Source organism: Heptranchias perlo, unplaced genomic scaffold (genome assembly GCF_035084215.1).
Source record: "Heptranchias perlo isolate sHepPer1 unplaced genomic scaffold, sHepPer1.hap1 HAP1_SCAFFOLD_49, whole genome shotgun sequence".
In the NCBI taxonomy this organism is placed as follows: Eukaryota; Metazoa; Chordata; class Chondrichthyes; order Hexanchiformes; family Hexanchidae; genus Heptranchias; species Heptranchias perlo.
Genome location: NW_027139505.1, coordinates 2,265,060 through 2,282,364, shown reverse-complemented (window position 1 = coordinate 2,282,364; position 17,305 = coordinate 2,265,060). Strand labels below are relative to the sequence as shown.

At 42.1% G+C, this 17,305-nt stretch overlaps 1 long non-coding RNA gene across 1 annotated transcript in view; it reads left to right on the top strand.

Annotated features, from left to right (window-relative positions):
• The window catches only part of LOC137313855 (uncharacterized), an 87,303-nt gene that overhangs the window by 1,353 nt on the left and 68,645 nt on the right, over nt 1-17,305 (top strand). Inside the window, exons 2-4 of the long non-coding RNA XR_010961087.1 lie at nt 2,084-2,179; nt 9,102-9,386; nt 13,137-13,232. This is a non-coding gene — a long non-coding RNA (uncharacterized lncRNA). The remainder of the gene's footprint in view (nt 1-2,083; nt 2,180-9,101; nt 9,387-13,136; nt 13,233-17,305) is intronic.

Below are 17,305 nucleotides of genomic sequence, written 5' to 3'. Positions count from 1 at the left end.
GTCTATACATAAAAAGTAACAACTCAATTTACCAACAGGTAGGAGGGTCGATCACTAATCTTTATATAAAAAGTAACGACTGAAATTAACAACATGGAGGAGGGTCCATCACTCGTCTTTATAGAAAAAGCAAATGCTGAAATTACCAACAGGGAGAATGGTCCATCACTAATCTTTGACTAAACAGTAACCACTTTCATTTCCAACAGGGAGGATGGCCCATCATTAATCTTTATATAAAAAGTAATTACTGAAATTGGCAACACTAATTTTGATATAAAAATAACTACTGCATTTGCCAACAGGTAGAGGGTCCATCATTGATCTTTTAAAAGAAAGTAAACACCGAAATTACCAACAATTATGAAGGTCCATCACTAATCATTATATGAAAAGTAAGGACTGAAATTACCAACATTGACGAGGGTCCAAAGATAAACTTTATATAAAAAGTAACCACGAAGAATACCAACAGGTAGGAGTGTCCATCACTAATTTTTGAATGAAAGAAACAACTGGAATTACCAATAGGAAGGAGACTCCATCACTAATCTTTATATAAAAATTCCCTGCTGAAATTACCAACAGGTCAGAGCATCCATCACTAATCTTTATCCAAAAAAGTAACTACTGAAATTACCAACAGGCAGAAGAGTCCACACTAAACTTTTTATAAAAAGTAACAATTCCATTTACCAACAGGTTGGAGCGTCCATCACTAATCTTTAAATAAAAATTAAGTATTGAAATTACCAACAGGCAGAATTATCCATCACTAATCTTTATATAAAAAGTAACCACTGAAATTATCACCAGGTTTTGGGTGCATCACTTATATTAATATAAAAAGTAACTCCTCAAAATACCAACAAGGAGGAGGGTCCATCACTATTCTTTGTTTAAAAAGTAACTGCTCATATAACAAACAGCTAGGAGTGACCATCACTAATCTCGAAATAAAAAGCATCGACTGAAATTACCAACAGGTCGGATGGTCCATCATTAAACCTTATATAAAAAGTAACTATTGAAATTACCAAAAGTTAGGAAAGTCCATCACGAATTTGGCAAAAAGAGTAACTGCACAATTTAATCTTGTTATCACACTAGTGTCAGCGAATAACTTCAACTCGTTTGAAGAAATTACTGACTGAGATTAATCGCTTTTACATTTCCACAGTGTGGAAAGGATAATACAGTGATTGATAGTTTGATGAGTTGCTCTTGCCTGTGCGCACACAGAGGGAGGCACACGCACAAGGGGACAATTATGATTGTAAAATTGCCGTCGAATCTACAACTTATATATTTGTGTTTTTTTCTGAGATTGTAAGACCCCTACAAACAGTCCAACAATCAATGTGCAGCACCTGTTTAAAGTTACACAATTCATAACATTATACATTGGTGTTAATATTCGTAGAACGGTGTAAAATGCCTCACCTCCTACATTAATCAGGTCCTGATACCATGAGAGATATGGTAAATATATCCAAATGGAAGCACCAACCAAAACACATCTCCATGAACATACGGACAATGTCACTACCCATCGAGAGAAGAGAAATCACACCCAGCTCCATTTGGGTGTGTAGATAGACATCAGGTTCATAAAATAACAGAAATTAATATCAAAACTCCACAAATCAAAAATATTTAAAAAACAAATCTGTGAATAAAATAATACAATAGCGCCAGACTTGGTAAAACTGAGTGAAGGATCATTTAATTCATCACCTCGCTCCATATTGCCCTCCAGAATATTCACTACCTCAGGAATAAGTCTGGTGCTGGCCTGCACCGTAAGTAAATCTTACTAATTGGTGCTCCCAGTGCAGAATCTCGGCCGTCGAGAACTGGGTTGTGGAGATCAGCGGGACTCATTGGGTTTCACTGGGCAGCTGTCTGCTCCGCACCTGATGTGGCGAGTTGATCGGAACAGTCGGAAAATGCTCGATCCTTGAGCTAACAGCTGTTGTACTAATGGGGAAGGAGGGACTTGATTTCACTTTTAACAAGGCGACGTTGCTCCTTCTCATTTCAATATTTCAGTCTAACCCTCCTATTAATATATTTATTACAGAGCATCACAATCTTGGAACGCCTGTCACCACCATGGGTGAAGGTCCAAACAGGGGAGAAGATCGAACATCATCAACAAGAATGAGAGTAGACACCGGTAGGTTCAGAACAATCTTTAAAATATCAATTGTGTCCTGATAAACGGTCCAGATCATGAACAAGATCCTATTGCTCAAACAGGAAGAATAAACCGAGCATATAGAGTGCAGATAAACGAAAGTGAGTGACCATCCACCGGGCCAGTGCAGTCACAGTTGGAGGAATCTCATTACTGGAACTGTCCAATAGACACCAGATGTTATGGACTGTAAGGCGGATAGAAACAGTCACGCAGATTGGTCTTACTGAGTAACAGCTTGAAACCAGGGAGCAGTGGGAGGCAGCCCGAGTGGGAGAGAGGTGAGTGGCAGGTGGGGCACAGGAATAGGAGAGCGAGAGTGGTGCGAGATTCTATAGTCAGGGGAATAAACAGACTCTTCTGCAGCCGTGAGCAGGTCCAAATGATACGTTGCCGCCCTGGTGCCAGAGGGAAGAACTTCCTGGAACAGGTGTGACCATCTCTGGAAAGGAAAGGAGAGCGGAAAATAGTCATGGTCGGAATCAATAACACGGTTATAATTACGTTTTTAAAAGGAATATTAAAATTTGAGTTCTGTACTGATAAACAAGGCCACAGGGTGGTGATCTCCGAATTGTATTGCACTGGGCCCTTACTGAGGACAACATGAGTCTGGTGAATTTGTGGCAGCGGGGCTGGAGCAGGAGTGAAGGGTTCATGTTCTTGGGACACTAGGGTGAGTTCAGGAAGAAGGGAAGGGACGGGTACGATCTGAACCAACCAGCAAAAACGGTTTGACAGACTGGGTATATGGAGCAGTGGGAGGGTTTCACCTGATAAGACTGGAGCGTGTGAAATATCCGGATCTGAGACTGGAGAGTGGAAATAATAAAACTGTTGGAGCAGGATCAGATGATTTATGAAATAGTGAAAAGAGATCACCAAGAAAAAAGGAAGGAGGTATTTGAAGAAGTGACAGAAGATGTAACTTGATATCTAAAAATTTAACAAAACGAGAACGTGTCAACATTCCAGTGAATTGGAGTTCAGATTGTGCGTTATGCCTGTGAATCTCAAAATCATTCCAAACACGTTTGGAAAGTCAGACTCTTGAGGGATGTGATCTGGTATCTATCAGACAGGGCTGGATTGGATGAACTTTTGGGACGATATAAATTATTTTCTTCATTTTCTAAAAATGATGGCAGATGTGAAAATGTTGGTTTCAATGAATCAAAGTATCACAGTATCAAACTATCTGCAGTAAATGTATTCCATGCAAAGGTGTCGATACAGCATCTTCAGCGAGAGTGAGGAGGGTGTGGAGCCATATTTCGAGACAACTGTCGAGAAGGATTTGGCTCTGAATTTAATAGCCGAGGTGGATTAGTCACTGAGCTCAGAGATAACGCACCCGAGGTTGTTAAAGGAATGGAGAGAGCAGATCGGAGGGACTCTGACCACAATTTTTCAAAACTCACAATTTTTGAGAACACAATTGGTAATGAAAATATCCAGGTGGACTGAAAGAGACCAAGTAATGTCTGTGTTAAAACAGGGAGAATGTGGCAATCGGATAAAGAGAGACCAATTAGACAACGTCATTTGTGGGCAAACTTCTCGAATCTGCAATTTCACGCCGAATCATTTAAGATTCAGTCATGGCTGGAACGGATTAACTGTAGACATTTGAAACAATGAAAGGCAGTGGTGAAAATACCCAGCGGATCGGTCAGTATCTGCACAAAGGACAGGGTAATGGTTCGGATACCACTCTTGAGTGGAACTGAGAAAAGGGCTGATCGGAGGCGACAACCAGGAGTTAGAGGGAATTTCATGAGTTGACTGAACTGGAATGTAGTTCAGGAAATTAAGGATCTGAGAGTTGAAAAAATTCCCTGCGGAGTAAATGAGAGACATTTCAAGAACAAAAATGTTGAAATGGTGAAAATGTCTAAGACCCGAACAGGGAAACTAATCAAACAAACTGTGGAGAGCGCGAAACAAAGGCCGTGGAGGGTTTTGTTCCTCCCCATTCATCACCGTGGTTTAATTCTGCCTTCAGCGGACTCACAATCCGGGCAGTAGAACTTGCGGTGGAGCGTCACTCCCCGGGAGAGCACTTTAGCAAATTGCATTCCATCAGTCCATAATATTCTGTCAATTACTTTTAATGGAATCGAGGTAAATGGAAGTGAAAATGTGGCAGGGTTGTAATGGACGGACGATCTGACACCACCTGCTGAAGGTGGAAATCTCGGCAACCGAGTCACAGAGTCGTGGTGAAGAGGAGCAGGAGGAGGCCATTCGGCCCTTCGAGCCATCTCTGCATTCAATAGGATCATGGCTTGTCCTCCATCTCAATACCATATTCCCGCTTGTCTAAATTTTTACAGTCCGCTTTTATGTTCCATGCAAGTTCACTCTCATAATCTATTTTTCCCTCTCAATCAATGTGTCTATGCGCAATATAGCGCTGATATTACTGACTGTATCTGTGCGCAATATAGCGCTGATATTACTGAAGGTATCTGTGTTGCTTGTGGAGCTGATATTACTGACAGTGTCTGTGCTCAATATAGCGCTGATATTACTGAAAGTGCTTGTACTGATTATGGAGCTGATGTTACTGACAGTATCTGAACTGATTATGGAGCTGATATTATCGACAGTATCTATGCTGATTCTATACAGCTGAATGACGACAGTATTTGTGCGAATTATAGGGTTCTTACACTGACGGCGACTGTTTTGATTATATAGCTGGTATTACTGACAGAATATGTGCTTAATATAGGGCTGATATTACTGACACTACCTCTGCTCAATATTGCCCTGTTATTACTGACAGTATCCCTGCTCAATATTGGGCTCATAATTCTGGCACTATCTGTGTTGATGAAAGAGCTGGTGTAATAAAAATATTCATTCAATTACATAGAATTTTACAGTTCAGGAACAGCTAATTTGCCCAACAGGTCTTTGCCTGGATTTATGCTCCACACGAGCGTTCTCCCACACGACTGCATCGCACCCTATCAACTTATATTTCTATTGCTAGCCCCCTCATGTATTTATCTGCCTTCCCCATAAATGCATCTGCACTTTTCGCCTCAACCATTCCATGTGGTAACGAGTTGCAGATTCTCACCACTCTCTGAGTAAGATGTCTCTCCTGAATACCATCTTGGTTTCATCAGTAAGTATTTGAAATTCATGGCCTCTAGTTTTGCACTGCCGTCAAGGTGATACATGCTCTCTAGGTTTACCCAAAGGAACCCCTTCCGAATATGAAAAATAACATCTATCAGGTCATCTATCAGTCTTCTCCTTAATAAAGAAAAGAGCCACAGCCTGTTCAGTCTCTCCTGATATTGTTACATAAATAATGCATTAAACAAGTGACGACAGGAATGAAAGGAAAGCAATGCCGGACAGGAACAATCCAGGCCATAATCATCTGCCTTAGGACCGGATTAATGCATGGAATCTCGGTACAATATAGAGCACGGTCGAGGGGGAACTTAAAAATGCAGTAATAAAATGCCAGGAGCCGGCAGGCTGTGTTTGTGCACTGCTGCGGTTAAAGCAGATCAGTTGGAAGGACTGCACTGTCAAACTCACATATTAATCAATACAACCTTCTGTACAAGTGTTGCCTTGATCTGCCAGGTGGGTGCGGGAGAACTGCTGTGACTCGCCCGGCAGAGGCGGAGACTCCGAAACGGCGCCACAGAGTGCGATGTCCTGACCTGTCTCACTGGTTATCCACTGAACAAGATTATTCTGATAAAGTGGGTTTTCAGGGGCGAGGGGGGAGGTGTTGGTGGTGAATTGATATCCAGAATCCTGAACACATCACGTTAGCATCCCGGCAGGTACAAAAATCATCAAATTCAGGAACTTTGTATTTAAAATCTCGAGATACAGAATCTCTTGTACTGAACTTTTAACCATCCCTGAAATAAAATCGGAGATTGGATTCAGGGTTTCAATGTTTAATTCTGACTGGACACAGGTTGGAACAGCAGGTGTGTTTCCTAAAATATATTTAACAAAGTTTACCTTCGATTCTCTCGCACCGATTATCTGATCTTTACTCCCCTGGAATTCTGCGAAGTTCACCACACGGATTGCAGCGCTTCAAGAAGGCGGCTCACCACCACCTTCTCAAGGGCAATTTGAGATGGGCAATAAATGCCGGCCCTGCCAGCGTTGCCCACATCCCATGAACGAATAAGAAAAATTAAGAACAGATGGAGCTCAGCCTTAAATAAAACCAACCAGTCACAGCACATTTGGTTCGGGTACAGTGTAGACACATCCGTCCGAGGAGAAAGGAAAGCCAACCAAAGCTAGACTTCCCTGGATGACTAAAGTGATAGAGGTTAAAATGAAACAGGAAACGGAGGCTTGTAACGAATGTCAGGTTCATAATACAGTTGAGAACCAGGCTGAATACAGAAAGAACAGAGGAGATCGAAAGAAAAGGGAATAAGAGGGGCAAAAGGAGCGATTCAACAATAACTTTCAAAGGGGAATTGGATAAAAACTTGAAGGGAAAAATTTACAGGGCTATGGGGAAAGAGCAGGGGAAAGGGACTAATTGGATAGCTCTTTCAAAGAGCCAGCACAGGCATCAAGGGCAGAATGGACTCCTCCTTTGCTGTACTTACTGTCATACTACGATACACCCATTTAAAGGCAAAGTACAAACCATCCAGTGATGAAGCCATTGTGCAGAATCCATTGGTTAACCTTAACATTCACGAAATGCCGGAATTCATAATCCAGCACATATACGAACATAGGAACAGGAGTAGGCCATTCAGCCCCTCGAATCTGTTCTCCCATTGAATTAGATCATGGCTGCTCTATACCTGAATTCTATTTATCTGCCCTTTATCCATTTCGCTTGATAACCTTACCTAAAAAAAAAATCTGCCGCTTTCAGTCTTCAAAATTTCAGTTGACCCAAAATCCATGACGGATCGGAGGAAGGAATTCCACATTTCCAGTAAACTTTGTGCGACAAAGTGCGTCATTATTTCACTGCTGAACGGCCGAGCGCTAATTTTAATATTGTGCCTCTTTGTCCTGGACTCCTCCATCAGAGGAAATGCCTTCTCTGTATCTAATGATTGTGAGGTATTATATTTTGTTTGATAAAAAAAGGGCCACATGCTGCTTGGATAATAAGTGTCTAGATAGTGTTGAGAAGCAGAGGGTTCTGGTGGTACAGATATACAAATCACTAGCTGCAGCGATGCAGGTTAATAAGGCCATAAAACAGCAAATCAAGCACTGAGTTTGTTCTCGAAGGATAAACTTGTAAAGCAGAGAAGTTAAGTTAAATTTGTACAGAACCCCGGTTAGGCCACACTTGGATTATTGTGAAAAGTTCTGGTCTCCATATTATAAAAATGACATAGAGGCACTGGAGAAAGTGCAAAAAATAACTACTCGGACGACACCAGAACTGAGAAGTTATACCTATCAGGAAAGATTGAGCAACATGGGGCTCTTTTCCCTTGCAAAAGTAAGATGGAGTGGTGGCCTGTGAGACGTCTTTAAGATTATCTAACGGTTTGCGACGGTGGACGGAGAGAAGATGAAACCAGAACTCGGGGCCATAAATATCAGATAGTCACTAATAAATCCAATATGGAATTCAGCAGGAATGTCTTTAACCAGAGAGTGGTTGGAATGTGGAACTCACTGCCACAAGGAGTAGTTGAGGCGACTGGCATTGAATGGAAGTTAAATAAAGTCATTGAGGCGAAAGGAATAGAGGGATATGCTGATAGGGGTAGATGAAGGGAGGAGGTTCGTGTGGAGCATGGACCATTTCTGCCGAATGACCTGTTTCTGTGCTGCACGTTCTATATAATTCTATGAAATTGCATATGGAATCCTTTTATCATTATGGAAATTTCATGTAATGCACTCTGACTCCATGAAAACCCAGCATTGATCCAAATTGTCCATTTAACAATGTTTTTAATTATATGAATCGTTCATTTGAAGGTTTTTGTCAGAATGAATAAAACTCCGCTTCAATCAGCGATAGATTGAAACAAGCTGTGGAGGGAGAGTTCACATGAAGATAACTGTTGGGGATTGATTGTTTCCTCCGTTTCAGGCTGTGTCTCCGGCCCGAATGAATCCTCAATCCTGGTCAAAAAACAAGGGGTGAATTTGAGAGAAAAGGGGAAATATCGCAATCTGTCCCTGGGATTGATCACAACAATCAGTCCCTCTGAATTATCACCACAATCTAGCACAGGGATTGATAACAACAATCCGCCGCATGGAATTATCATCACAATCTGACCCTGGGAATGATCACAACAATCCGCCACTCGGAATTATCACCACAATCTGTCCCTGGGATTGATCACAACAATCCGTCCCTCGCATTATCACCACAATCTGTCCCTGGGATTGCTCGCAACAATCCGTCCCTCGCAATTATCACCACAATCTGTCATCAAACACTTTCTCTCTTCGGAAACTTCCATCCCGGGGAGTGGCTATTTATTACTGTCTGTGAAACCCCTCAAAATGAGGGCAATCCAATCTTTCTTCCAAGAATGGTCCTTTTTTCGGATTTAAAAATGTAACTGGTGTATCTGCTGAACATTTACTGTGATAAATGTCACTGTTGAAACTCAGTACTCATTCCCCCAGTGATTGAGGTGATAGTTTAATTCGGCGGTTAAATGGTTAATGTCCTCACTTGCAGAAACAGCCTCTCCTCAGCTCACTGACGAAACACTGGCTCTTGGCCCCAGGGTGGAAGCGCAAACATTAGAAAATCGATGGGTCTTCAGCAAACAATGTCACTGATACAAATATAACAATTTATTTCTGAGAAAGTATCTGTTTTACTGAATTTCCCTGGAACAAGAAGAGAAAAAGTAAAATTTATAGCTGACTTTGTTCACAATTGACTTTGCAGCGAATTGTCAACCCGGTTCGAATTGATTCAACCAGAAAGGCCGCTCCCTGTTCTGAAAGAAATGTGGAATGTTTGTGTTGAAACACATCCTGATGTCTGGCAGCTGCTTTCACGGAGGGCGGAGCCCTGAATCTCACACAACAAGGATCAGATCAAACTCCCAAGTTGTGAACTGAAGAAATGATGCAAAGAACGTGTGCTCGATTGATTACAATGAAATGACAAGGATATGATTTGCAAAATCGACACGGACATTGATGGAAGGAAAATCCTTGCGGTATCAAGGTAAGGTTAATATAGTGTCAATTTGTTTTTAATTAACTTTTTCTGCCCCTTCTTCTTTTCTAAAGTCGATTTCCCGCGGTCAGATATGTTCCCCTGTCGTCCTGAGCTCTCGATTCCTCGCGGATGGAACAATTCACTAATTGTTCGCTCAGACACTGACTGAAGGCCGGCTATTTTACACCGGTAATTGCAGGGTTTATCCCTTCATACCCCACCAATCTGCCCACAGGCACATTTTAAAGCGGTTGTAGGAAAAGAAAGCAGGAACACGAACTCTGGAGATTTGCACCATCCGAGTCCAGCGCTGCCTACTCCACATGTTAAAATTTGATATTCAGTAAACAGGGGTGGTAAACTGTCCGTTCTCACTCCATATGCATTTATTTTTAACTGTAACAGTGGCTCTCTTTACTCACTGAACTGTTTTGTGCCCGGTGCAATTTATTGAACTGATCAAAGACTGATGGAACACACAGTTCAGCTCAGGAAAGGGTTAACACATTCGCAATGGCCGATTATTGCTCTCTGCCGGGCACCTGGAAAATCAGCCTATGGTTACCCGAGGCCGAACTGAACGTGATCCAATCACAGGATAGGAGCAAAGTTGGAGCGAACACTTGTTCCTGATTCATTATAATTAATTCGTTTAATGCGAATTCGATGGGAGAATGGAGCAGGGACTTCTGTTTTTTTCTAAAATTTTTTATTGAGGATGTTATTTGTTAAACTGGCTCAACTGAAGAAAGAGACGCCGCTCCTTCAGACAGAAACACACTTCGGGAATGTTTTAAAGGTAAACCTGTTCAGGGCTGAAACCATCTCTCACACAGATCGGTGTTTCCTGATCGTTAATCGTGGTAATTTGAGATGTTGCTTTTATTATCAACAGTTAGGAAGGTCCGATCACAAAACTTTATATAAAAAGTAACAACTCAATTTACCAACAGGTAGGAGACTCCATCACTAATCTTTATATAAAAAGTAACTGCTGAAATTAACAACATGGAAGAGGGTCCATCACTCGTCGTTAAAGAAAATGCAAATGCTGAAATTACCAACAGGGAGAAGGGTCCATCACTAATCTTTGTCCAAACAGGAACCACTTACATTACGAACAGGGAGTATGGTCCATCACTAATCTTTATATGAAAAGTAATTACTGAAATTGCCAACACTAATTATGATATAAAAAATAACTACTGCATTTGCCAACAGGTGGAGGGTCCATCATTGATCTTTTTATGGAAAGTAAACACTGAAATTACCAACAATTAGCAAGGTCCATCACTAATCATTATATAAAAAGTAACGACTGAAATTACCAACATGGACGATGGTCCAACAATAAACTTTATATAAAAAGTAACCACTAAGAATATCAACAGGTTGGAGTGTCCATCACTAATTTTTGAATCAAAGTAACAACTGGAATTACCAATAGGAAGGAGGGTCCATTACTCATCTTTATATAAAAAGGAAACGCCTGAAATTACCAACATGGAGGAGGGTCCAACAATAAACTTGATGTAAAAAGTAACCACTAAGATTACCAACAGGTAGGAGTGTCCATCACTAATTTTTATATAAAAGTAACAACTGGAATTACCAATAGGAAGGAGGCTCCATCACTAATCTTTATATAAAAGTTACTATTGCAATTGCCAACAGGTCGGAGCATCCATCACGTATCTTTATATAAAAAGTAGCTACTGAAATTACCAACAGGGATGAGGGCCCATCATTAATTTTCATATGGAAAGTAACCAATGAAATTATCAAAAGGTAGGAGGGTCCAACATTAACTTTAATTTCAAAGGTTGCTAGTGAAATTACCAAAAAGTAGGAGGGTCCATCACTAATCTTTATATATAAAGTATAAAGTCAAATTACTAACAGGTAGCAGGATCCATCACTAATCTTTATATAACAAGTAACTCCTGAAATTGCCAACATATTGTGGGGTCCATCACTAATCTTTACGTAATTGTAACGACTGAAATTAACAACAGGAAGGAGGGTCCAACACTAAACCTTATATAAAACGTTACTACTGAAGTTACCAAAAGCTAGGAGCATCAATTACTAATCTTTATATAAAAAGTATGAAGTAAAATTACCAACAGGGAGGGTGGTCCATCACTAATCTTTATTTTTTTTCTAAAAAGTAACTACTGAAATTAACAACAGGTCGGAGGATCCATCACTAATTTTTAGATAAAAAAGTAACGACTGAAATTACCAATATGGAGGAGGGTCCATCACGAAGCATAATATAAAAAGTAACCACTAAAATTACCAACAGGGAGGAGGGTCCATCACTAAACTTCAGATAAAAAGTAAATCCTGAAATTACCAACAGGGAGGAGGGTCCATCACGAATCTTTATCCAAAAAAGTAACAACTGAAATTACCAACAGGCAGAAGAGTCAACACTAAACTTTTTATGAAAAGTAACAGTAATTTACCAACAGGTAGGAGCGTCACTTGGGTGCATCACTTATTTTAATATAAAGGTAACTCCTCAAAATACCAACAAGGAGGAGGGTCCATCACTATTCTTTATATAGAAGTAACGACTGAAATTACAAACAGCTAGGAGTGACCATCATAATCTCTATATAAAAAGCATCGACTGAAATTACCAACACGTCGGATGGTCCATCATTAATCTTTATATAAAAGTAACTATTGAAATTACCAAAAGTTAGGAAAGTCCATCACTAATTTGACAAAAGAGTAACTGCACAATTTAATCTTGTTATCACACAACTGTCAGCGAATAACTTCAACCATAGTTTGAAGAAATTACTGACTGAGATTAATCGCTTTTACATTTCCACAGTGTGGAAAGGATAGTACAGTGACTGATAGTTTGATTAGTTGCTCTTGCCTGTGCGCACACAGAGGGAGGCACACGCACAAGTGGACAATTATGATAGTAAAATAACAGTCGAATCCACAACTTATATATTTGTGTTTTTTTCTGAGATTGTAAGACCCCGACAAACAGTCCAACAATCAATGTGCAGCACCTGTTTTAAGTTACACAATTCATAACATTATACATGAGTGTTAATATTGGTAGAACGGTGTAAAATTCCTCACCTCCTGCAGTGCTCTTTAGTCAGGTCCTGATACCATGAGAGATATGGTAAATATATCCAAATGGAACCACCAACCAAAACACATCTCCATGAATATACGGACAATGTCAGTACCCATCGAGAGTTGAGAAATCACACCCAGCTCCATTTGGGTGTGTCGATAGATATCAGATGCATGAAATCACAGAATTTAACATCAAAACTCAACAAATCAAAACTATTAAAAACAAATCTGTGAATAAAATATTACAATAGCGCCAGACTGGGTAAAACTGAGTGAAGGATCATTTAGTTCATCACCTCGCTCCATATTGCCCTCCAGAATATTCACTACCTCAGGAATAAGTCTGGTGCTGGCCTGCAACGTAAGTAAATCTTACCAATTGGTGCTCCCAGTGCAGAATCTCGGCCGTCGAGAACTGGGTTGTGGAGATCAGCGGGACTCATTGGGTTTCACTGGGCAGCTGTCTGCGCCGCACCTGAAGTGGAGAGTTGATCGTAGCAGTCGGAAAATGCTCGATCCTTGAGCTAACAGCTGTTGTACTAATGGGGAAGGAGGGACTTGATATCACTTTTAACAACGCAACGTTCCTCCCTCTCATTTTAATATTTCAGTCTAACCCTCCAATTAATATATTTATTACAGAGCATCACATTTTTGGAACGCCTGTCAACACCATGGCTGAAGGTCCAAACAGGGGAGAAGATCCAAAATCTTCAACAAGAATGAGAATAGACACCGGTAGGTTCAGAACAATCTTTAAAATATCAATTGTGTCCTGATGAACGGTCCAGATCATGAACAAGATCCTGTTGCTCAAACAGGAAGTAGAAACCGAGCATATGGTGCGTTGATAAACGAAAGTGAGTGAACATCTGCCGGGCCAGTGCAGTCACAGTTGGAGGGATCTCATTATTGGAACTGTCCAATAGACACCTGATTTTATGGACTGTAAGGTGGATAGAAACAGTCACTCAGATTGGTCTTCCTGAGTAACAGTGTGAAACCAGGGAGCAGTGGGAGGCAGCCCGAGTGGGAGAGAGGTGAGAGGCAGGTGGGGCACAGGAATAGTAGAGCGAGAGTGGTGCGAGATTCCATAGTCAGGGGAATACACAGACTCTTCTGCAGACCTGAGCAGGTCCAAATGATACGTTGCCGCCCTGGTGCCAGAGGGAAGAACTTCCTGGAACAGGTGGTACCATCTCGAGAAAGGAAAGGAGAGAGGAAAATTGTCATGGTCGAATGTATAACACGGTTAGAATTACGTTTATAAAGGGAATATTAAAATTTGAGCTCTGGACTGAAAAACAAGGCCACAGGGTGGTGAACTCCGAATTGTTTTGAACTGGGCACTTACTGAGAACAACATGAGTCTGGTGAATGTGTGGCAGCGGGGCTGGAGCAGGAGTGAAGGGTTCATGTTCTTGGGACACTAGGGTGATTTCAGGAAGAAGGGAAGGGACGGTTACGATCTGAACCAACCAGCAAAAACGGTTTGACAGACTGGGTATATGGAGCAGTGGGAGGGTTTCACCTGATAAGACTGGAGCGTGTGAAATATCCGGATCTGAGACGAGAGAGTGGAAATAATAAAACTGTTGGAGCAGGAATAGATGTTTTATGAAATAGTGAAAAGTTATTAGCAAGAAAAAAGGAAGGAGGTTTTTGAAGTAGTGACAGAAGATGTAACTTGATATCTAAAAATTAAAAAAAACGAGACCGTGTCAACATTCCAGTGAATTGGAGTTTAGATTGTGTGTTGTGACTGTGAATCTAAAAATCATTCCAAACACGTTTGGAAAGTCAGATTCTTGAGAGATGTGATCTGGTATCAATCAGACAGGGCTGGATTGGATGAACTTTTGGGGCGAAATAAAATATTTCCTTCAGTTTCTAAAAATGATGGCAGATGTGAAAATGTTGGTTTCAATGAATCAAGGTATCACAGTATCAAACTATCTGCAGTAAATGTATTCCATACAAAGGTGTCGATACAGCATCTTCAGCGAGACTGAGGAGGATGTGGAGCCATATTTCGAGACAATTGTGGAGAAGGATTTGGCTCTGAATTTAACAGCCGAGGTGGATTCATCATTGAGCTCAGAGATAACGCACCCGAGGCTGTTAAAGGAAGTCAGAGAGCAGATCGGAGGGACTCTGACCACAATTTTTCAAAACTCACAATTTTTGAGAACACAATTGTGAATGAAAATATCCAGGTGGACTGAAAGTGACCAAGTCATGTCTGTGTTAAAACAGGGAGAATGTGGCAATCAGATAACTAGAGACAAATTAGACAACGTCATTTGTGGGCAAACTTCTCGAATCTGTAATTTCACGACGAATCATTTAAGATTCAGTCAAGGCTGGAACGGATTATCTGCAGACATTTGACATTGCAGTTGACAAATTTGATACCGCCTTATTGAGACGTGACTATATTGATCAATGGATTGTAACACATGCGGTACATCTTCAGCCAGAAGTGCCGAGTGGATAATCCATCTCAGCCTCCTCCCGATATCCCCACCATCACGGAAGCCAGTCTTCGGCCAATTCGATTCACTCCACGTGATATAAAGAAACGGCTGAGTGCACTGGATACATCAAAGGCTATGGGCCCCGACAACATCCCAGCTGTAGTGCTGAAGACTTGAGCTCCAGAACTAGCTGCGCCTCGAGCCAAGCTGTTCCAGTACAGCTACAACACTGGCATCCACCCGACAATGTGGAAAATTGCCCAGGTATGTCCTGTCCACAAAAAGCAGGACAAATCCAATCCGGCCAATTACCGCCCCATCAGTCTACTCTCAATCATCAGCAAAGTTATGGAAGGTGTCGTCGACTTTGCTATCAAGCGGCACTTACTCACCAATAACCTGCTCACCGATGCTCAGTTTGGGTTCCGCCAGGACCACTCGGCTCCAGACCTCATTACAGCCTTGGTCCAAACATGGACAAAAGAGCTGAATTCCAGAGGTGAGACTGCCCTTGACATCAAGGCAGCATTTGACCGAGTGTGTCACCAAGGAGCCCGAGTAAAATTGAAGTCAATGGGAATCAGGGGGAAAACTCTCCAGTGGCTGGAGTCATACCTAGCACAAAGGAAGATGGTAGTGGTTGTTGGAGGCCAATCATCTCAGCCCCAGGGCATTGCTGCAGGAGTTCCTCAGGGCAGTGTCCTAGGCCCAACCATCTTCAGTTGCTTCATCAATGACCTTCCCTCCATCATAAGGTCAGAAATGGGGATGTTCGCTGATGACTGCACAGTGTTCAGTTCCATTCGCAACCCATCAGATAATGAAGCAGTCCGAGCCTGCATGCAGCAAGACTCGGACAACATCCAGGCTTGGGCTGATAAGTGGCAAGTAACATTCGCGCCAGATAAGTGCCAGGCAATGACCATCTCCAACAAGAGAGAGTCTAACCACCTCCCCTTGACATTCAACGGCATTACCATCGCCGAATCCCCCACCATCAACATCCTGCGGATCACCATTGACCAGAAACTTAACTGGACCAGCCATATAAATACTGTGGCTACGAGAGCAGGTCAGAGGCTGGGTACTCTGCGGCGAGTGACTCACCTCCTGACTCCCCAAAGCCTTTCCACCATCTACAAGGCACAAGTCAGGAGTGTGATGGAATACTCTCCACTTGCCTGGATGAGTGCAGCTCGAACAACACTCAAGAAGCTCGACACCATCCAAGATAAAGCAGCCCGCTTGATTGGCACCCCATCCACCACCCGAAACATTCACTCCCTTCACCACCGGCGCACTGTGGCTGCAGTGTGCACCATCCACAGGATGCACTGCAGCAACTCGTCAAGTCTTCTTCGACAGCACTTCCTAAACCCGCGACCTCTACCACCTGGAAGGACAAGGGCAGCAGGCGCATGGGAACAACACCACCTGCACGTTCCCCTCCAAGTCACCATCCCGACTTGGAAATACATCGCCGTTCCTTCATTGTCGCTGGGTCAAAATCCTGGAACTCCCTTCCGAACAGCACTGTGGGAGAACCTTCACCACACGGACTGCAGCGGTTCAAGAAGGCGGCTCACCACCACCTTCTCGAGGGCAATTAGGGATGGGCAATAAATGCCGGCCTTGCCAGCGACACCCACATCCCGTGAACGAATAAAAAAAATAAAAAAAAATATGGGTTTTCAGAAGATATTTGATAACGTGGCTCACAGGAGGCGGCACCCGTTTGGTGCAAGAGGAAATGTAACCGACCGGATGGAAGGTCGATAATGTGTTTAGTTTTCTCCATTGTTGTTCACAGACCGAACACTGCGATCACTGAGGTCTTGACAAAGTGTGACCGTTATCAACTGTTCCAGTTGACGAAATTCTATCGGGACAGACCAGAACAGGCAGTTGAAGAAGGGGTGGACGGAGTCAGCTCGTTGTCAACATACGAGAGGCATTTCAGTGGACAAGAACATCGGGTGAGCAGGAGGAGAACGGGATGAGTTTGGATTATTTAAACATCACAGAACTAACAGGATATCAAAACTTAGAATCATAGAAGGTAACAGAAGAGAAACAGGCCAAACCGTAAATAAATGGATCAAACTGCATTTATGGTGAATCTGAAACAATGAAAGGCAGCGGTGAAAATACCCAGCGGATCGGTCAGTATCTGCACACGGGACAGGGTAATGATTCGGATACAACTCTTGAGTGAACCGAAAACAAAGTAAAACAGTTTTAGTGGAACTGGGAAAAGGGCAGATCGGAGGCGACACACAGGAGTTGAAGGGAATTTCATGAGTTGACTGAACTGGAATCCAGTTCATGAAATTA